The sequence below is a fragment of the Bufo bufo genome, chromosome 6 (genome assembly GCF_905171765.1).
Source record: "Bufo bufo chromosome 6, aBufBuf1.1, whole genome shotgun sequence".
NCBI classification, from domain to species: domain Eukaryota; kingdom Metazoa; phylum Chordata; class Amphibia; order Anura; family Bufonidae; genus Bufo; species Bufo bufo.
The window spans coordinates 248,343,842-248,366,477 of NC_053394.1; the positions used below are offsets into that span (position 1 = coordinate 248,343,842).

At 43.4% G+C, this 22,636-nt stretch overlaps 1 protein-coding gene across 3 annotated transcripts in view; it reads right to left on the bottom strand.

The window, feature by feature from the left end:
- Positions 1-1,795, bottom strand: part of LOC121004186 (protein TBATA-like) — a 71,304-nt gene extending 69,509 nt beyond the window's left edge. For 2 of the 3 annotated variants that reach the window (XM_040436332.1, XM_040436330.1), the window contains exon 1: positions 1,661-1,795. The gene's annotated coding sequence lies outside the window, so the exon portion shown is untranslated. The remainder of the gene's footprint in view (positions 1-1,660) is intronic. The other variant, XM_040436331.1, reaches the window with a different exon arrangement.
- Between the last annotated feature and the right edge of the window lie 20,841 nt (positions 1,796-22,636).

Below are 22,636 nucleotides of genomic sequence, written 5' to 3' on the forward strand. Positions count from 1 at the left end.
GTTTCAGGCTTTTCTCGCTTGGGCATGTCCCTCCCAGGAATACATGCGGGATCTGTGTGTCCAGGATGCTGCTGCTTTCCCTCTGCAAACTACCTTGTGTATGATTTCCTTTCTATTTAAAGCCTGTGTGAGCTGCGCTTCTTGGACCCTCTACTCCATCTCCACACATACTGTATGCTCCCTGTACAACCTCCTGCTGCTATCCCTAACACTGAGAGAAGGTAGAGGGAAAGCAGAAAGAGATATCAGAAACACGAACAGAGCTCTGACAGATTTATGTCAGCAGCACCAGCTGCAAGGATATTTTATGATGAAGATTGTTTAGAAAATTACTTAATTTTGCATTAAGGAAGCAGATAAATTGTAAAAATAATCAGTACAGGTAGCATATTATAGAGCAGGAAAAGCTGAGCAGATTGATATAGTTTTGTGGGAAAAGATTCATTTAAATTTCTGCTATTTCTGATTTCACTGTTCACAGGGAAGATATCAGTGACTGTATACACACTTACGCAGAGAATGCCAATCACTGATAACACCTACCCATGAGCAATGAAATAAGAAATAGCAGAGATTTAAAAGTATAAAATACACATTTAACTGAATCGTTTTGCCAAAAATAGATATATCAATCTGCTTAACTTCTGCTCTAACATATTGCTTGTAGATCACAGTGCAGTTTGTGATGACGGGTCTTCTTTAAGACCTGATTCTTATTGGTCAATTTACACAAAAGTGAATGGATTCCTGTAATGTGTTTCAAGCTTAAACTATCTTTGGGAACCTATGTTTGCCAAGTGTAGTTCTTATTTGTGTAGGGCTTTCTAAAGTTAGCCTGGGACAACAAAGATGTCATTAAAGCAAATACTGTAACTTAAGAATAGTGACTAGCAAATGCAAGTACAGTGGTCATATGCCAAGTAAAATATATGGGACAGACAATGGATGTCTGAACTAAGGAGGTTGGTATGTTATACTATATTTTTGTGTTCTATTATGTTCTATCAAGTTATGCAAGTTAATGCACGTATCATGAGACATCACAAGCATCTACAAAATGTCCATGCCTTTTGCCACCCAATTCATTTATTATACAACTAGTAAAATGTGCAGGGGACCTTTTTCTTCAGCAGCTCTAGATCCATTCTCATTCTTGAAAAGGCTGTTCAGCTAGTGATGCCTCTACATTAAGATATTGCATTTAACCATATATACAAATCACTCAAGGAGCTATTTATAAATAGGAGAAAGCAGGGCATTGCTCAGAACATTTTGTATAATAATAATAGGCTACTGCAGACTTATTTAGGGAAGCTGATTTGGTATAGGTCCCTATGTAAACTACAATGCAAGTCTATCTTTGAGATGCTAGCAAGTAAATCTAGCCCCAATACCAGAGATGCCAAATATCATCTTTGAAACTGGCCTTTTATGAAGTGGCAGTGTCTCTTAAGTTAGAAAAATGTATTTTAGAAAAATGTAACCCATGGAACCTCTTAACACTGGATATGAAGCTAGCCCTTTACACTGAAGTAATTGTTGATAAGTTCAAGGAGCATTAGCTGTAATCTGTGCCAAAAGTGTTCCAAAAAGTTGTAGACTCTTCACCTTTAAGCAACTCAAGATTAGTCTTAAGTAAAAGAATTAAATCTCCAATTACCTGAAAATATCAGGCTGAACAATCCTGTTCCACTAAGCAGCTATTAGCATTGGATTTGATATATGAGAACTCCTGTACCTTCTCACAGCCGCATGTGGAGGCTTCCTCTCTAGCAGTAGCCTTGCTGGACTTGCATGGTCACCTCTACAGAGCTGTGTTTGCATTCATGACTCTGTCTTATTGAGACTTTGTTGCTTGGTTACAATTTTCTTGACAACAGCAGGACAACCCCCTCCTCCCTAAGTGCTAGTGGCAATGCGTTCAGACATTAGCCAAATTCCTTTTTAACCTCCTGTCTGATTAATACCTGAATATCTACCTCAGCTATAAACCACGGGTTATAGTTAAGGATTTTGTAAACATGGTCAACTAAGGACCTAAAAACGATTAGACGTCAGATTGTACATGCATTTTGAGAAAATATTGAAAATCCAGTTTTTATCGCACCTTAAAAACGTTATTTGTCTAGGGTCCCTAAATATTTGTGTATTGACCTAAATGGGGCAAATGCTAAATTTGATATTTTGTTTTATAAACTAACTAATGTAAAATGGATCATTAGATGTAAATTATTGGATTATTGTTCTGACTGCTTCACTATGGCCAAATCAACAATATTACTAGTTTCTACACAATGGCTACTTTTAAAAGGGTTCTCAGGGATTTTCATATTGATGACCTATCCTCAGGATAGGTCATCCGATTCACATCAGTTGTGTTCCGACTCCCAGCACCCCCTCCAATCATCCCCAGCACCAGAGACTTATACGTCCTTCTCACAGCTTAACAATCTTACCGTACATTATATAGTGGCTGTGCTTGATATCACATCTTCACTTCAATGTGGCTGAGAACTCACTACATAAATAAGACATACATACACATAGGGACCAAAGGAATGGTACCCGGCTGGTAAAGACAAAATACTGTTCCGTCCGGGGAGACGTGAACAGTCTTACCAGACCCTTTGTAGGTAGTGGGAGAGGTCCTCGGATAAAGGAGACAGGAAACGTGATGACCAAGCCGTTCGGGAATGGGTGCTGTAACAGTGGAACCGTGCAGTGGAGCACTAGGAGGATTCCTAAGCAAGCCCTGCCTAAGGTGAAGGGGGCTATTATACTGCTACCTATCTATACGGAGCACTCGCCTTGAAAAAGACGACCCCGTCCGGTAGCCTGTCCCTAAGGTGGACCTTACCCTACAAACTACAGAAGTTATGCCAGTGGATTGTTGATAAAGGTGCTTCCAAAGGTCTCCCGACGTGGCACGTTTCTGTCCGTGACTCTTCAGGGAAAGACTGCAGGAAGACAGGAGGGTAGCGAGCCACAGGTATCTGGCCTGGGGCTCAATAGCACACTGGAGAAAGAGAGACAAGCTGGGAAGCTTGTGTGCTGCTATCCTGGTGTAGGATGCAGTATTACACTGGAGGGGTAGTCCAGTGCTGGGCGGTCCGGGAGACACAATGGTCCCAGGCAAATGAGACCCTTCTGGTTGGGGGTAGCAATGCAATGAACCAGCCGGCTGGTTCATTGCATTGCTACCCCCAACCAGAAGGGTCTCATTTGCCTGGGACCATTGTGTCTCCCGGACCGCCCAGCACTGGACTACCCCTCTGGACTACACCAGGATAGCAGCACACAAGCTTCCCAGCTTGTCTCTCTTTCTCCAGTGTGCTATTGAGCCCCAGGCCAGATACCTGTGGCTCGCTACCCTCCTGTCTTCCTGCAGTCTTTCCCTGAAGAGTCACGGACAGAAACGTGCCACGTCGGGAGACCTTTGGAAGCACCTTTATCAACAATCCACTGGCATAACTTCTGTAGTTTGTAGGGTAAGGTCCACCTTAGGGACAGTGAGCTGAGCCTAGGCCATGTGACTGATGAATGTGACATCACATGGCCTAGGAAGAAGCCTAAGCACTCACGGAACACAGTGGCCTCTTCATACAGCTGATCGGCAGGGGTCCCAGGAGTTGGACCCCCATCGAACTCATATTGATGACCTATCATGAGGATAGGCCATCAATATGTAAATCCTGGAAAATCATTCAACCTATCAGTCTCATGTCCTAATTATGGACCCTGGACTAGCTCTGGAGGACACAGTATGCCTGTGCATTGCACAGATAGCTTATTGGTTTTAGTTAGAACTTTGTACTGCTTTATATCCTCTGTGGTGGCCCTTCAGGAAAATTGAACACTTGTTGCTAAGTTCTTAGCAATACAGCTGATTGTTGGGATTTCAGCAGTGAAACACTCTGTGACCAACCTATTTTTCAGAGGAGCCTTTTCCGAAGAAAAAAAAGTTATTTCCAAAGTGGAAAACCCACTTATGGCCACATCCTCAACATATGACTGATAATCTGAATTTCAATGTTATCATTAGCAGAATGCAGATTAGTTTGGTCAGATATATCAACATTGAAGCTGGCCATAGACATTAGATAAATGTCAGCCAAACCTGCTGATTTCAGCAGGCCTCCTGACTCCCCTCTGACAGCAGATGTTGGGGTAGATTGGATTTCAACATACCCAATTCTTCTCAGCATGATAGAGGTGTCTGATAGTGGCTTTCTCATCTCTCCATGTTTAGGACACATGCATGATCAGCCGAGACGAGCAGTATGTTTTGAAGGGTGGGGGATTGGTTCTGCAAAGATAGTTGTCAGCTAAGGTGTTTGGTCAGCTTTATGGTCTCATTCGCTCTATATCAGGTGTAGCATCTGAACTTGTAAAGGCACTTTTGACCTGAACAGCAGCTTCATGTTTATTCAGCTTTGTAATGGCATGTCAGCTTCTGAAGTGTCTTTAACACGTTTGTGTTCCAATATTTACAGAGTTTAGTTTCTTTTCTTTGAGACGCTGATGAACCCTCATGACGGCAGAGAACAGTGTGTCTGTAGGAGGTATACAGTACCACATGCAGACCCATAGATTGCTGACTTGTTTACATAACCTCCTGAAGGAGTTATGTGAGATGATCCTCATCTACAGACGTGTCTGTCTATTCATTCTTCATGCCAGAACACGTTTACATGTGTGCTTTGATACAATCAAATTCATGCCTTTGTTTTTTTTCTTCAGTGAAAGAACAAAAAATATAATTATTGCAAATACTGCTAAGTACCCAGGGCTGTACAGCAGTTTTTTTGGATGCCTCAGACCTTCCTTGACAAAAGAGAATGTCCACCTTATGGTACTGGTCTTTCACGAAAAGACTGTCCCACTTCTGAGATGCTCAGTGATTAGCTACAGTAACATACTTTTATAAGGCTGAAAAAAGACCATCCAGTTCAGCATGTTATCCTGCAATTTGATCCAGAGGAAGGCAAAAATTCCTCTGGATCAAAATTTTACTCACTTTAGGGGAAAAAATTCCTTCCCGATTTCAATCAGGCAATCAGAAAAACTCCCTGGAACAACCCATCTCTAGTAGCTATAGCCTGTAATATTATTACACTCCAGAAATACATCCAGGACCCTCTTGAACTCTTTTAGTGAATTCACCATCACCACCTCCTCAGGCAGAGAGTTCCATAGTCTCACTGCTCTTACCGTAAAGAATCCTTTTCTATGTTTGTGTACAAACCTTCTTTCCTCCAGACGCAGGGGATGTCCCCTCGTCACAGTCCTGGGGATAAATAGATGATGGGAGAGATCTCTGTACTGACCCCTGATATATTTATGTATCCAATATGTGAGAGAATCTAAATCGCACATTCTCATTACTATGCTTTTGATATAACAACTGTTTTAAATTTCAGCAAGATAAAAAATGGCTAACAGCACTATTATCATTAATTTGCTATGCACTATTAGGAGGTATTAGTATACAGTTTGATCAAAGAGCATAGGCCCACTTACCACGACAAGGTCGCCTCCTTTCAAGTGGGGACCTACTCTAACTATGGCGCGGCGCAGTGCGGCGACCATCGCGCCCCCACACCGCTCCAGCAGGCAATGGGACCCAGTAGCCACACAGCACCCACTGTGGCTGTCATGGCCCATATGCAGGTAGAAACTAGTGTTAGGGACCACTCCATAGAGGCGACCTTGACGTGGTGAGTGGCTTATGACGCTTTGGCCAAAATGTACACCAATCACATTTGTATTTTCCGTCTGTATATGTATTTCGCCATAGTGATGTGCACCTACATACAGGTTGTGCTGACTCAATCACCCACATTTTTTCTTTATTTATATAGAATGACTTACTAGTTTTGCCCTTATTTGTGTACTACTAATGACCCATATGTGGCTATTGTGCCCTGGGTGTTACTAATGGTCCTATTGGGGCATATTTGTTAATAACCTAGTGTTTGATTACATTCTGAATCTGACGGACTCTGCAGTTTCCTCTTTGTCCTCTCTTGGGGGTAACACCTGCTGCTATGTATGTTTACATTTTTTGTATATTATATTATATTAATTGAATAAAGTATACTTTTATTACGATTAATGGAGGTACCGTTATCTTATTGGCCTTGGCCGCAGCTGCCTGACACTGGTTTTTACAGCCTAGTTTGCTGTTCACTAAAATTCCTAGGTCCTTTTCCATGTCAGTGTTATCCAGTGTTTTACCATTTAGTATGTATGGGTGATTTGCATTATTCCTTCCCATGTGCATAACTTTACATTTGTCAGTGTTAAACCTCATCTGCCACTTATCTGCCCAAGCCTGCAATCTATCCAGATCCCTCTGTAGTAGTATACTGTCCTCTTCCATGTCAATTACTTTACACAGTTTAGTGTCATCTGCGAACATTGATACTTTACTATGCAAGCCTTCTACAAGATCATTAATAAATACATTGAAGAGAATAGGGCCCAATACTGACCCCTGAGGTACCTCACTAGTGACAGAGACCCAATCTGAGTGTGTACCACTAATAACCACCCTCTGTTTTCTATCACTGAGAGTTACCCACATACAGACATTCTCCCCCAGTCCAAGAATTCTCATTGTATATACTAACCCTTTATGTGGTACAATATAGCCGTGTTGATATTATGCACCTTTTTCTATATTTCATAAGCTTTGTCTACTTGTTGGACAAATCCTTTGTACATTCGCACAGAGGTCCTATAAATAATAAATAGTATAACAGGGCACTCAAGAAACCGTGACCATGTGGTTGATACAGTTAAGTGCTTTATTTATGATTATAGTAAATCAAATGCTGAAATTCGATTATATATTCAATGAGAGTTCACAATAAATGGGTAGCTTATTTGAATTTAAAACATAACATTTATTAATGTTTGTAGATAAAATAATGGGCCCTACTATACTTGACAATACTAAATAGTTGCCACTAGTTACACTGTTCTCCTATAATAAATGGGCGGAGATGGGAAGGGACCAAAAAGGGACAGTAATAATGTGATCAGATAGGGTGAAGGGTAGCCAGGTACCAAGGTAGAAAGACACAGCGCTGGGTCAATATCCCTAAACAGCCCTGTCTCTCACTATATCCTCCCTCCTATCTGCCACAATATCCCTATTTGCACCCTCCCTAGTTGTGGACTGCCCAGCTTTGCCCGATAGCCAGAATATGGTCCTATAGATGGTATCCTTAACCACAAGGGGAAAGGAAGGGAAAGCTGGCAAAGGTGAGTGTGCTGAAACAAGAACAGGTGAAATCACAATGTCACGTCACCTGTGATGCCTAAGCAGATTCATACACGATAAAATATATAATCAAATATCATGATGTACCAAGAATGTACATATTCAAATGGTAGTAACGTCCCGACGCGTTTCCTCAGTGCAACCTGATTCGTCAGGGGACAAATAGATTATATCAAACGAGCCCCTCAGTTGGGCTCAGTCATTCAGACAAAACAGAGGGGTCATAGAGGACACACTAATATACCATACCCAATAAGCCTATACAGTCTCCCTGGTAATGGACAACTGTGCAGCAAATAGAGTATATAGGTAGGTTATTATGTGGCCTCCAATCAGCCAAACGTTATAGTAATAAAGGCAAAAATCACCCTCTATTTTGCATGGCCTGTGGTAGTTCCTGATATTTAAATTCAATAGTGTGTAATGTGTTCAGTGTTCAATACACACCAGTATCCAGGTTAGAGTGTCTAAGCCTGGAAATTAAATCAGGAATAACCAGAGGTCACCAGTCTCTACTTAGACAAGATGGTACTTGTCAGTAGGACTACAATCCAAACCTAGCAAACCAATGGTAGTATATTCATGAATGCATCACAATGACTAGAAGTATCTATTCAGTATACCTCCAATGATAAATGCATCGCGTCAATTGATAGTATCTACTTAGTATACATTGTAGCCGATCTCCCACAACCAAGTAGTCAACCTCTCTAACCAACAACTGCAGGGTCCAGAGTTGTGCCTACTTGGCAGGGGCCTGTCCTTTGTTCCCACCTCTAGCTTCAGCCTCTTCAATTGGGTTAGAGATATCCACCTCTTTGCCAGAAAGCTTAGATGGCGCAAACATTTTGCGCTTGTTGCTAGGCGAGAGAGCAGGGAGATGGGTATCTCTCCCGACATCCTTCAAGATGTTCGTCTTCTATACAGCTTGAGTGATAGCATGCCCCAGGAGGGTAAAGGCCCATTTACCTCACTTAAAAACAAAAGTCTTAAAATGCCTCCGTTGGGGGACCCAACCTGTATAGATGTTTTTGTGAACCAGGTCTGTCGGGATTTATCCAGCTTGATATCATGTCATGGTGGCTTCAATTGCAGCAAAAGCGAGTACAAAGCTTTGCTGGACTTGGAGAAAAAGAAAAACCTCATCATCAAACCCTCGGACAAGGGGGGGAACATCGTGTTGATGAACACCAATGACTATACCAACATGTGTCATACCTTGCTTGATGATAGGGACACATATGAAAAACTGAAGTGTGACCCAACCGTTGAATACCAGAGGGAGTTAATTGACATATTGCGAATAGCAAAAACTGATGACCTTATCTCTGGTGACGAATTTGAGTATTTATACAAGAAACATCCCACAGTAGCCACCTTTTATAGCCTACCCAAGGTGCATAAGGGTGGCCTCCCTGTCAAGGGACGCCCGATTGTTTCGGGGGTGAATAGTTTGACCCAAAATTTGGGGATCTATCTGGACCACATATTGGCACCATTTGTTAAAACACTGCCCTCATACCTGAGAGACACGAGTGACCTTCTTGGTCGTTTGGAGGGTATCAGCTTGGAGGAGGGGACATCCCTAGCCTCTATAGACGTTGAGGCCCTCTACTCGTCCATACCTCACCATCTCGGTATGAGGGCAGTGGAATTATTCTTGTATACTAGGGGCCAACAGTTTTATCCACATAATGTCTTTGTCCTACGACTACTCAATTTCGTTCTTACAAGAAACTACTTTCTTTTCGACGGTGTCCTCTACCACCAGCTCAGGGGCACTGCGATGGGGAGTTCGTGTGCCCCGTCGTATGCTAATTTGTTCCTGGGCTGGTGGGAGAGGACACTGGTCTTTGGCGACACACCCAACAGATATACCCCCTGTATCGTCACTTGGGCAAGATTCATTGACGACGTCTTTGTTGTCTGGAAAGGGGGAGAAGAAGAATTCTCAGACTTCGTCAAGTATCTCAATGCCAACGACATAAATATGAAGTTTACCTCGGTCTTTGAGGCAAATACCTTGCCTTTCCTTGATGTTTCTATTTCAAGGGGCAAGGATGATGTGATTCAAACAGACATCTTTAGGAAACCCACTTCCACGAATTCACTCCTACATTGGAGCAGCCACCATCCCTTCCCCTTGAAAAGGGGAATACCAGTGGGACAGTACCTGCGTCTTAGGAGGAACTGTTCCACTTGGGATACATTTAAAACACAGGCTGACGACCTTAGAAGTCGTTTTCGGGAAAGGGGGGTACCCAGATGCGGTCCTAAAAAGTGCTTTTAAAAGAGCCTGTGGGAGTAAAAGAGATGACCTTCTCTATCCCAAACCCAAAAAACCGGAGACTGGTTTGATACGCCTCATAGGTACCTTTGATGATTCTTCGGCGGAGGTTAAACAGATACTAAGGAAACACTGGGAGGTCCTCCTCATTGACCCAGACATTAAAAAGGTTATCCCGGAAACAGCACAGGTCACCTACCGCAGGGGCCTTAGTCTTAGGGACCGCCTGGTACACAGCCACTACAGCGATACACGTGATTCTAATGAGACATGGTTACAACGTCCAATTGGCTGTTTTCGCTGTAGTGGTTGTGTGGCATGTGAACACATCCTAAAGGGACGTTCATTTTATGCCAATGTCACCGGCAAATGTCACCAAATCAGACATTTCATCAATTGTCGCACCAGGGGAGTAATTTATAGAGCCAACTGTATATGCGGTCTCGAATATGTTGGGAAAACCACCCGTGAGTTGCGACGCCGGATAGGTGAACATTTGGGTGACATTAGGAACAACAGAGATACGCCCATTGCTAAACATATTAATATGACACATGGTGGTGATGCATCGGAGTTGAGATTTATGGGCATTGAAGTGGTCGCGAGACCAAAAAGGGGAGGGGATTGGGACCGGAAAATATTGCAGAGAGAGACTTGGTGGATATTCCACCTTCAAACTGTAGCTCCAAAAGGTCTAAATGAACAATTGTCATTTGGTTGCTACATTGAACCGTGATATACTACTCTGCATCTCAGTGATAGTGTCCGGTCGCCCCCGTAGCTACCCCTTGAGTATGTGGCTGTAATAATAATATATATTTAACATCAAAAATATATTTTTTCTTAAAAAATTATAAATGACTCTGTTGGAGTGACATATTGAATGAGATCACTATACCCCCTATTGGGAACTTATGGAAAGAGGCACCTTTAAATGGGGTTGCGTTGAAGCAATCAATTAACAACGACAGCTATCTGAGGAATCACCTTAAAAACTCTAATATTCCATTAGGCAAACCGCAGACCAAGCGGACCAATGGAAAACATTCTTTATCTCTATGGGAGCAGAGGTGGAGCTTATTTGCCCTTTGACTCCATCTCTGTATCTCATTAAAACACGCACCTCAAATATGTGTAGTGGAGACTATATGCCGCCTGAAACATAATAGGGGAAGGCGGCGCTCCGACAGGCCACTGAAAATTGAACGTACCTCGACTTTATTATTGTAAGTATCGCGTTCTCTTGGTTGCCTGGCAGCAGGAATTTGCATCCACACTAGGCGTCATAGAAAGGAATAGAAGCACGTGACTATGGGCGGAACAGCCGATGCATCACGTGACTATGACGCGATTTGACAACGAGGGGGCGTTGATTGGAGGCGGGGCTTCTCGGCTTTTTAAATGACCCGCGAATATGGCCTCATTGCCACTGCTACACGCGGGACGCCAGGGAGCACCCTCCATCCATTCCCATCTGGAGACAGTTATCATCACGACTGGACAGATAAGCCGCTTATTTCTTGATGCTTGTATATCAGATTGACATAAGCACTAGATGAGCAACGTTGCGCTGATTTTTTAATGTCCGCTAGTGACACCACTAGTGGGAGATCGGCTACAATGTATACTAAGTAGATACTATCAATTGACGCGATGCATTTATCATTGGAGGTATACTGAATAGATACTTCTAGTCATTGTGATGCATTCATGAATATACTACCATTGGTTTGCTAGGTTTGGATTGTAGTCCTACTGACAAGTACCATCTTGTCTAAGTAGAGACTGGTGACCTCTGGTTATTCCTGATTTAATTTCCAGGCTTAGACACTCTAACCTGGATACTGGTGTGTATTGAACACTGAACACATTACACACTATTGAATTTAAATATCAGGAACTACCACAGGCCATGCAAAATAGAGGGTGATTTTTGCCTTTATTACTATAACGTTTGGCTGATTGGAGGCCACATAATAACCTACCTATATACTCTATTTGCTGCACAGTTGTCCATTACCAGGGAGACTGTATAGGCTTATTGGGTATGGTATATTAGTGTGTCCTCTATGACCCCTCTGTTTTGTCTGAATGACTGAGCCCAACTGAGGGGCTCGTTTGATATAATCTATTTGTCCCCTGACGAATCAGGTTGCACTGAGGAAACGCGTCGGGACGTTACTACCATTTGAATATGTACATTCTTGGTACATCATGATATTTGATTATATATTTTATCGTGTATGAATCTGCTTAGGCATCACAGGTGACGTGACATTGTGATTTCACCTGTTCTTGTTTCAGCACACTCACCTTTGCCAGCTTTCCCTTCCTTTCCCCTTGTGGTTAAGGATACCATCTATAGGACCATATTCTGGCTATCGGGCAAAGCTGGGCAGTCCACAACTAGGGAGGGTGCAAATAGGGATATTGTGGCAGATAGGAGGGAGGATATAGTGAGAGACAGGGCTGTTTAGGGATATTGACCCAGCGCTGTGTCTTTCTACCTTGGTACCTGGCTACCCTTCACCCTATCTGATCACATTATTACTGTCCCTTTTTGGTCCCTTCCCATCTCCGCCCATTTATTATAGGAGAACAGTGTAACTAGTGGCAACTATTTAGTATTGTCAAGTATAGTAGGGCCCATTATTTTATCTACAAACATTAATAAATGTTATGTTTTAAATTCAAATAAGCTACCCATTTATTGTGAAGTCTATTACTTATTTAAGGGTTTAGCCATATGGTTTAATCATAGTTTGACCAACTACAATTGGTTGTGTAACAATAATCTTTTTTATTTTGGAGTATGGCTGGTTTTCTCTCCACTGGCGTTGACAAAACTACATTGCTCTCTGAAGCCAATGAGGTATTCTCAGAGAAGACCTTGATACAGAGCAAATACGCACCTTCATTTAAGGCCGCTTTTAAAGATCTCACAAAGATATACAAGGAGCAGATTTCTTCATGGTGGGAGATTCAATCAATAGAAAACTATCTCAAAAATAAAATTGTACCCAGGGGTTTAAGAATTAGCCTCACTCCAGCCAATAGATGCAGATCTACCTCCCTTATGAGTAAGTGGGAGGAGGAAGCGACCAAAAGTTCCTTGAGATTTATGCACCTTTTGCTGGAGGAGGAAAAGACGAATCTGGGGAAACTGGAGAATAATTTGAAAGAGCAGATTGAACTCACACAGAAGTTTGGGGGGGAAACTGACTTTGCCAATAAGGAATTACAACTTAAGAATACTATTGACAAATTTCAGTTTCACCTCAAAGAGCGAAAACATCGCCAGTTTAATAGAGATCTACAAGATTTCCGAGATAATAAGGTATATTCCACATTAGATCGCAACATATCACAGACCAGACGTCCAGAAGTGGACGCCTCGTCTAGTGATACTGAGGCCTCTGAAAACGAGAGGGAAACTAATCAGACACAAAGAGGAAGGGGCAGAGGCTATAAGAAAACTCAAAACTATAGGGGCAGAGGAACAAGGAATAATCAGAGAGGGAGACAGGACCAGGGTGGCTCAGATTTTTTAGATACACCTTACCCCCTGCGCAACCGAGGGCCACAAAGATCACCATCTCAGACCAACAAGCTACAGGGCAACACAACCAAGTAGTCAACCTCTCTAACCAACAACTGCAGGGTCTAGAGATGTGCCTACCCCCTGCGCAACCGAGGGCCACAAAGATCACCATCTCAGACCAACAAAGTACAGGGCAACACAACCAAGTAGTCAACCTCTCTAACCAACAACTGCAGGGTCCAGAGTTGTGCCTACTTGGCAGGGGCCTGTCCTTTGTTCCCACCTCTAGCTTCAGCCTCTTCAATTGGGTTAGAGATATCCACCTCTTTGCCAGAAAGCTTAGATGGCGCAAACATTTTGCGCTTGTTGCTAGGCGAGAGAGCAGGGAGATGGGTATCTCTCCCGACATCCTTCAAGATGTTCGTCTTCTATACAGCTTGAGTGATAGCATGCCCCAGGAGGGTAAAGGCCCATTTACCTCACTTAAAAACAAAAGTCTTAAAATGCCTCCGTTGGGGGACCCAACCTGTATAGATGTTTTTGTGAACCAGGTCTGTCGGGATTTATCCAGCTTGATATCATGTCATGGTGGCTTCAATTGCAGCAAAAGCGAGTACAAAGCTTTGCTGGACTTGGAGAAAAAGAAAAACCTCATCATCAAACCCTCGGACAAGGGGGGGAACATCGTGTTGATGAACACCAATGACTATACCAACATGTGTCATACCTTGCTTGATGATAGGGACACATATGAAAAACTGAAGTGTGACCCAACCGTTGAATACCAGAGGGAGTTAATTGACATATTGCGAATAGCAAAAACTGATGACCTTATCTCTGGTGACGAATTTGAGTATTTATACAAGAAACATCCCACAGTAGCCACCTTTTATAGCCTACCCAAGGTGCATAAGGGTGGCCTCCCTGTCAAGGGACGCCCGATTGTTTCGGGGGTGAATAGTTTGACCCAAAATTTGGGGATCTATCTGGACCACATATTGGCACCATTTGTTAAAACACTGCCCTCATACCTGAGAGACACGAGTGACCTTCTTGGTCGTTTGGAGGGTATCAGCTTGGAGGAGGGGACATCCCTAGCCTCTATAGACGTTGAGGCCCTCTACTCGTCCATACCTCACCATCTCGGTATGAGGGCAGTGGAATTATTCTTGTATACTAGGGGCCAACAGTTTTATCCACATAATGTCTTTGTCCTACGACTACTCAATTTCGTTCTTACAAGAAACTACTTTCTTTTCGACGGTGTCCTCTACCACCAGCTCAGGGGCACTGCGAGGGGGAGTTCGTGTGCCCCGTCGTATGCTAATTTGTTCCTGGGCTGGTGGGAGAGGACACTGGTCTTTGGCGACACACCCAACAGATATACCCCCTGTATCGTCACTTGGGCAAGATTCATTGACGACGTCTTTGTTGTCTGGAAAGGGGGAGAAGAAGAATTCTCAGACTTCGTCAAGTATCTCAATGCCAACGACATAAATATGAAGTTTACCTCGGTCTTTGAGGCAAATACCTTGCCTTTCCTTGATGTTTCTATTTCAAGGGGCAAGGATGATGTGATTCAAACAGACATCTTTAGGAAACCCACTTCCACGAATTCACTCCTACATTGGAGCAGCCACCATCCCTTCCCCTTGAAAAGGGGAATACCAGTGGGACAGTACCTGCGTCTTAGGAGGAACTGTTCCACTTGGGATACATTTAAAACACAGGCTGACGACCTTAGAAGTCGTTTTCGGGAAAGGGGGTACCCAGATGCGGTCCTAAAAAGTGCTTTTAAAAGAGCCTGTGGGAGTAAAAGAGATGACCTTCTCTATCCCAAACCCAAAAAACCGGAGACTGGTTTGATACGCCTCATAGGTACCTTTGATGATTCTTCGGCGGAGGTTAAACAGATACTAAGGAAACACTGGGAGGTCCTCCTCATTGACCCAGACATTAAAAAGGTTATCCCGGAAACAGCACAGGTCACCTACCGCAGGGGCCTTAGTCTTAGGGACCGCCTGGTACACAGCCACTACAGCGATACACGTGATTCTAATGAGACATGGTTACAACGTCCAATTGGCTGTTTTCGCTGTAGTGGTTGTGTGGCATGTGAACACATCCTAAAGGGACGTTCATTTTATGCCAATGTCACCGGCAAATGTCACCAAATCAGACATTTCATCAATTGTCGCACCAGGGGAGTAATTTATAGAGCCAACTGTATATGCGGTCTCGAATATGTTGGGAAAACCACCCGTGAGTTGCGACGCCGGATAGGTGAACATTTGGGTGACATTAGGAACAACAGAGATACGCCCATTGCTAAACATATTAATATGACACATGGTGGTGATGCATCGGAGTTGAGATTTATGGGCATTGAAGTGGTCGCGAGACCAAAAAGGGGAGGGGATTGGGACCGGAAAATATTGCAGAGAGAGACTTGGTGGATATTCCACCTTCAAACTGTAGCTCCAAAAGGTCTAAATGAACAATTGTCATTTGGTTGCTACATTGAACCGTGATATACTACTCTGCATCTCAGTGATAGTGTCCGGTCGCCCCCGTAGCTACCCCTTGAGTATGTGGCTGTAATAATAATATATATTTAACATCAAAAATATATTTTTTCTTAAAAAATTATAAATGACTCTGTTGGAGTGACATATTGAATGAGATCACTATACCCCCTATTGGGAACTTATGGAAAGAGGCACCTTTAAATGGGGTTGCGTTGAAGCAATCAATTAACAACGACAGCTATCTGAGGAATCACCTTAAAAACTCTAATATTCCATTAGGCAAACCGCAGACCAAGCGGACCAATGGAAAACATTCTTTATCTCTATGGGAGCAGAGGTGGAGCTTATTTGCCCTTTGACTCCATCTCTGTATCTCATTAAAACACGCACCTCAAATATGTGTAGTGGAGACTATATGCCGCCTGAAACATAATAGGGGAAGGCGGCGCTCCGACAGGCCACTGAAAATTGAACGTACCTCGACTTTATTATTGTAAGTATCGCGTTCTCTTGGTTGCCTGGCAGCAGGAATTTGCATCCACACTAGGCGTCATAGAAAGGAATAGAAGCACGTGACTATGGGCGGAACAGCCGATGCATCACGTGACTATGACGCGATTTGACAACGAGGGGGCGTTGATTGGAGGCGGGGCTTCTCGGCTTTTTAAATGACCCGCGAATATGGCCTCATTGCCACTGCTACACGCGGGACGCCAGGGAGCACCCTCCATCCATTCCCATCTGGAGACAGTTATCATCACGACTGGACAGATAAGCCGCTTATTTCTTGATGCTTGTATATCAGATTGACATAAGCACTAGATGAGCAACGTTGCGCTGATTTTTTAATGTCCGCTAGTGACACCACTAGTGGGAGATCGGCTACAATGTATACTAAGTAGATACTATCAATTGACGCGATGCATTTATCATTGGAGGTATACTGAATAGATACTTCTAGTCATTGTGATGCATTCATGAATATACTACCATTGGTTTGCTAGGTTTGGATTGTAGTCCTACTGACAAGTACCATCTTGTCTAAGTAGAGACTGGTGACCTCTGGTTATTCCTGATTTAATTTCCAGGCTTAGACACTCTAACCTGGATACTGGTGTGTATTGAACACTGAACACATTACACACTATTGAATTTAAATATCAGGAACTACCACAGGCCATGCAAAATAGAGGGTGATTTTTGCCTTTATTACTATAACGTTTGGCTGATTGGAGGCCACATAATAACCTACCTATATACTCTATTTGCTGCACAGTTGTCCATTACCAGGGAGACTGTATAGGCTTATTGGGTATGGTATATTAGTGTGTCCTCTATGACCCCTCTGTTTTGTCTGAATGACTGAGCCCAACTGAGGGGCTCGTTTGATATAATCTATTTGTCCCCTGACGAATCAGGTTGCACTGAGGAAACGCGTCGGGACGTTACTACCATTTGAATATGTACATTCTTGGTACATCATGATATTTGATTATATATTTTATCGTGTATGAATCTGCTTAGGCATCACAGGTGACGTGACATTGTGATTTCACCTGTTCTTGTTTCAGCACACTCACCTTTGCCAGCTTTCCCTTCCTTTCCCCTTGTGGTTAAGGATACCATCTATAGGACCATATTCTGGCTATCGGGCAAAGCTGGGCAGTCCACAACTAGGGAGGGTGCAAATAGGGATATTGTGGCAGATAGGAGGGAGGATATAGTGAGAGACAGGGCTGTTTAGGGATATTGACCCAGCGCTGTGTCTTTCTACCTTGGTACCTGGCTACCCTTCACCCTATCTGATCACATTATTACTGTCCCTTTTTGGTCCCTTCCCATCTCCGCCCATTTATTATAGGAGAACAGTGTAACTAGTGGCAACTATTTAGTATTGTCAAGTATAGTAGGGCCCATTATTTTATCTACAAACATTAATAAATGTTATGTTTTAAATTCAAATAAGCTACCCATTTATTGTGAAGTCTATTACTTATTTAAGGGTTTAGCCATATGGTTTAATCATAGTTTGACCAACTACAATTGGTTGTGTAACAATAATCTTTTTTATTTTGGAGTATGGCTGGTTTTCTCTCCACTGGCGTTGACAAAACTACATTGCTCTCTGAAGCCAATGAGGTATTCTCAGAGAAGACCTTGATACAGAGCAAATACGCACCTTCATTTAAGGCCGCTTTTAAAGATCTCACAAAGATATACAAGGAGCAGATTTCTTCATGGTGGGAGATTCAATCAATAGAAAACTATCTCAAAAATAAAATTGTACCCAGGGGTTTAAGAATTAGCCTCACTCCAGCCAATAGATGCAGATCTACCTCCCTTATGAGTAAGTGGGAGGAGGAAGCGACCAAAAGTTCCTTGAGATTTATGCACCTTTTGCTGGAGGAGGAAAAGACGAATCTGGGGAAACTGGAGAATAATTTGAAAGAGCAGATTGAACTCACACAGAAGTTTGGGGGGGAAACTGACTTTGCCAATAAGGAATTACAACTTAAGAATACTATTGACAAATTTCAGTTTCACCTCAAAGAGCGAAAACATCGCCAGTTTAATAGAGATCTACAAGATTTCCGAGATAATAAGGTATATTCCACATTAGATCGCAACATATCACAGACCAGACGTCCAGAAGTGGACGCCTCGTCTAGTGATACTGAGGCCTCTGAAAACGAGAGGGAAACTAATCAGACACAAAGAGGAAGGGGCAGAGGCTATAAGAAAACTCAAAACTATAGGGGCAGAGGAACAAGGAATAATCAGAGAGGGAGACAGGACCAGGGGTGCTCAGATTTTTTAGATACACCTTACCCCCTGCGCAACCGAGGGCCACAAAGATCACCATCTCAGACCAACAAGCTACAGGGCAACACAACCAAGTAGTCAACCTCTCTAACCAACAACTGCAGGGTCTAGAGATGTGCCTACCCCCTGCGCAACCGAGGGCCACAAAGATCACCATCTCAGACCAACAAAGTACAGGGCAACACAACCAAGTAGTCAACCTCTCTAACCAACAACTGCAGGGTCCAGAGTTGTGCCTACTTGGCAGGGGCCTGTCCTTTGTTCCCACCTCTAGCTTCAGCCTCTTCAATTGGGTTAGAGATATCCACCTCTTTGCCAGAAAGCTTAGATGGCGCAAACATTTTGCGCTTGTTGCTAGGCGAGAGAGCAGGGAGATGGGTATCTCTCCCGACATCCTTCAAGATGTTCGTCTTCTATACAGCTTGAGTGATAGCATGCCCCAGGAGGGTAAAGGCCCATTTACCTCACTTAAAAACAAAAGTCTTAAAATGCCTCCGTTGGGGGACCCAACCTGTATAGATGTTTTTGTGAACCAGGTCTGTCGGGATTTATCCAGCTTGATATCATGTCATGGTGGCTTCAATTGCAGCAAAAGCGAGTACAAAGCTTTGCTGGACTTGGAGAAAAAGAAAAACCTCATCATCAAACCCTCGGACAAGGGGGGGAACATCGTGTTGATGAACACCAATGACTATACCAACATGTGTCATACCTTGCTTGATGATAGGGACACATATGAAAAACTGAAGTGTGACCCAACCGTTGAATACCAGAGGGAGTTAATTGACATATTGCGAATAGCAAAAACTGATGACCTTATCTCTGGTGACGAATTTGAGTATTTATACAAGAAACATCCCACAGTAGCCACCTTTTATAGCCTACCCAAGGTGCATAAGGGTGGCCTCCCTGTCAAGGGACGCCCGATTGTTTCGGGGGTGAATAGTTTGACCCAAAATTTGGGGATCTATCTGGACCACATATTGGCACCATTTGTTAAAACACTGCCCTCATACCTGAGAGACACGAGTGACCTTCTTGGTCGTTTGGAGGGTATCAGCTTGGAGGAGGGGACATCCCTAGCCTCTATAGACGTTGAGGCCCTCTACTCGTCCATACCTCACCATCTCGGTATGAGGGCAGTGGAATTATTCTTGTATACTAGGGGCCAACAGTTTTATCCACATAATGTCTTTGTCCTACGACTACTCAATTTCGTTCTTACAAGAAACTACTTTCTTTTCGACGGTGTCCTCTACCACCAGCTCAGGGGCACTGCGATGGGGAGTTCGTGTGCCCCGTCGTATGCTAATTTGTTCCTGGGCTGGTGGGAGAGGACACTGGTCTTTGGCGACACACCCAACAGATATACCCCCTGTATCGTCACTTGGGCAAGATTCATTGACGACGTCTTTGTTGTCTGGAAAGGGGGAGAAGAAGAATTCTCAGACTTCGTCAAGTATCTCAATGCCAACGACATAAATATGAAGTTTACCTCGGTCTTTGAGGCAAATACCTTGCCTTTCCTTGATGTTTCTATTTCAAGGGGCAAGGATGATGTGATTCAAACAGACATCTTTAGGAAACCCACTTCCACGAATTCACTCCTACATTGGAGCAGCCACCATCCCTTCCCCTTGAAAAGGGGAATACCAGTGGGACAGTACCTGCGTCTTAGGAGGAACTGTTCCACTTGGGATACATTTAAAACACAGGCTGACGACCTTAGAAGTCGTTTTCGGGAAAGGGGGTACCCAGATGCGGTCCTAAAAAGTGCTTTTAAAAGAGCCTGTGGGAGTAAAAGAGATGACCTTCTCTATCCCAAACCCAAAAAACCGGAGACTGGTTTGATACGCCTCATAGGTACCTTTGATGATTCTTCGGCGGAGGTTAAACAGATACTAAGGAAACACTGGGAGGTCCTCCTCATTGACCCAGACATTAAAAAGGTTATCCCGGAAACAGCACAGGTCACCTACCGCAGGGGCCTTAGTCTTAGGGACCGCCTGGTACACAGCCACTACAGCGATACACGTGATTCTAATGAGACATGGTTACAACGTCCAATTGGCTGTTTTCGCTGTAGTGGTTGTGTGGCATGTGAACACATCCTAAAGGGACGTTCATTTTATGCCAATGTCACCGGCAAATGTCACCAAATCAGACATTTCATCAATTGTCGCACCAGGGGAGTAATTTATAGAGCCAACTGTATATGCGGTCTCGAATATGTTGGGAAAACCACCCGTGAGTTGCGACGCCGGATAGGTGAACATTTGGGTGACATTAGGAACAACAGAGATACGCCCATTGCTAAACATATTAATATGACACATGGTGGTGATGCATCGGAGTTGAGATTTATGGGCATTGAAGTGGTCGCGAGACCAAAAAGGGGAGGGGATTGGGACCGGAAAATATTGCAGAGAGAGACTTGGTGGATATTCCACCTTCAAACTGTAGCTCCAAAAGGTCTAAATGAACAATTGTCATTTGGTTGCTACATTGAACCGTGATATACTACTCTGCATCTCAGTGATAGTGTCCGGTCGCCCCCGTAGCTACCCCTTGAGTATGTGGCTGTAATAATAATATATATTTAACATCAAAAATATATTTTTTCTTAAAAAATTATAAATGACTCTGTTGGAGTGACATATTGAATGAGATCACTATACCCCCTATTGGGAACTTATGGAAAGAGGCACCTTTAAATGGGGTTGCGTTGAAGCAATCAATTAACAACGACAGCTATCTGAGGAATCACCTTAAAAACTCTAATATTCCATTAGGCAAACCGCAGACCAAGCGGACCAATGGAAAACATTCTTTATCTCTATGGGAGCAGAGGTGGAGCTTATTTGCCCTTTGACTCCATCTCTGTATCTCATTAAAACACGCACCTCAAATATGTGTAGTGGAGACTATATGCCGCCTGAAACATAATAGGGGAAGGCGGCGCTCCGACAGGCCACTGAAAATTGAACGTACCTCGACTTTATTATTGTAAGTATCGCGTTCTCTTGGTTGCCTGGCAGCAGGAATTTGCATCCACACTAGGCGTCATAGAAAGGAATAGAAGCACGTGACTATGGGCGGAACAGCCGATGCATCACGTGACTATGACGCGATTTGACAACGAGGGGGCGTTGATTGGAGGCGGGGCTTCTCGGCTTTTTAAATGACCCGCGAATATGGCCTCATTGCCACTGCTACACGCGGGACGCCAGGGAGCACCCTCCATCCATTCCCATCTGGAGACAGTTATCATCACGACTGGACAGATAAGCCGCTTATTTCTTGATGCTTGTATATCAGATTGACATAAGCACTAGATGAGCAACGTTGCGCTGATTTTTTAATGTCCGCTAGTGACACCACTAGTGGGAGATCGGCTACAATGTATACTAAGTAGATACTATCAATTGACGCGATGCATTTATCATTGGAGGTATACTGAATAGATACTTCTAGTCATTGTGATGCATTCATGAATATACTACCATTGGTTTGCTAGGTTTGGATTGTAGTCCTACTGACAAGTACCATCTTGTCTAAGTAGAGACTGGTGACCTCTGGTTATTCCTGATTTAATTTCCAGGCTTAGACACTCTAACCTGGATACTGGTGTGTATTGAACACTGAACACATTACACACTATTGAATTTAAATATCAGGAACTACCACAGGCCATGCAAAATAGAGGGTGATTTTTGCCTTTATTACTATAACGTTTGGCTGATTGGAGGCCACATAATAACCTACCTATATACTCTATTTGCTGCACAGTTGTCCATTACCAGGGAGACTGTATAGGCTTATTGGGTATGGTATATTAGTGTGTCCTCTATGACCCCTCTGTTTTGTCTGAATGACTGAGCCCAACTGAGGGGCTCGTTTGATATAATCTATTTGTCCCCTGACGAATCAGGTTGCACTGAGGAAACGCGTCGGGACGTTACTACCATTTGAATATGTACATTCTTGGTACATCATGATATTTGATTATATATTTTATCGTGTATGAATCTGCTTAGGCATCACAGGTGACGTGACATTGTGATTTCACCTGTTCTTGTTTCAGCACACTCACCTTTGCCAGCTTTCCCTTCCTTTCCCCTTGTGGTTAAGGATACCATCTATAGGACCATATTCTGGCTATCGGGCAA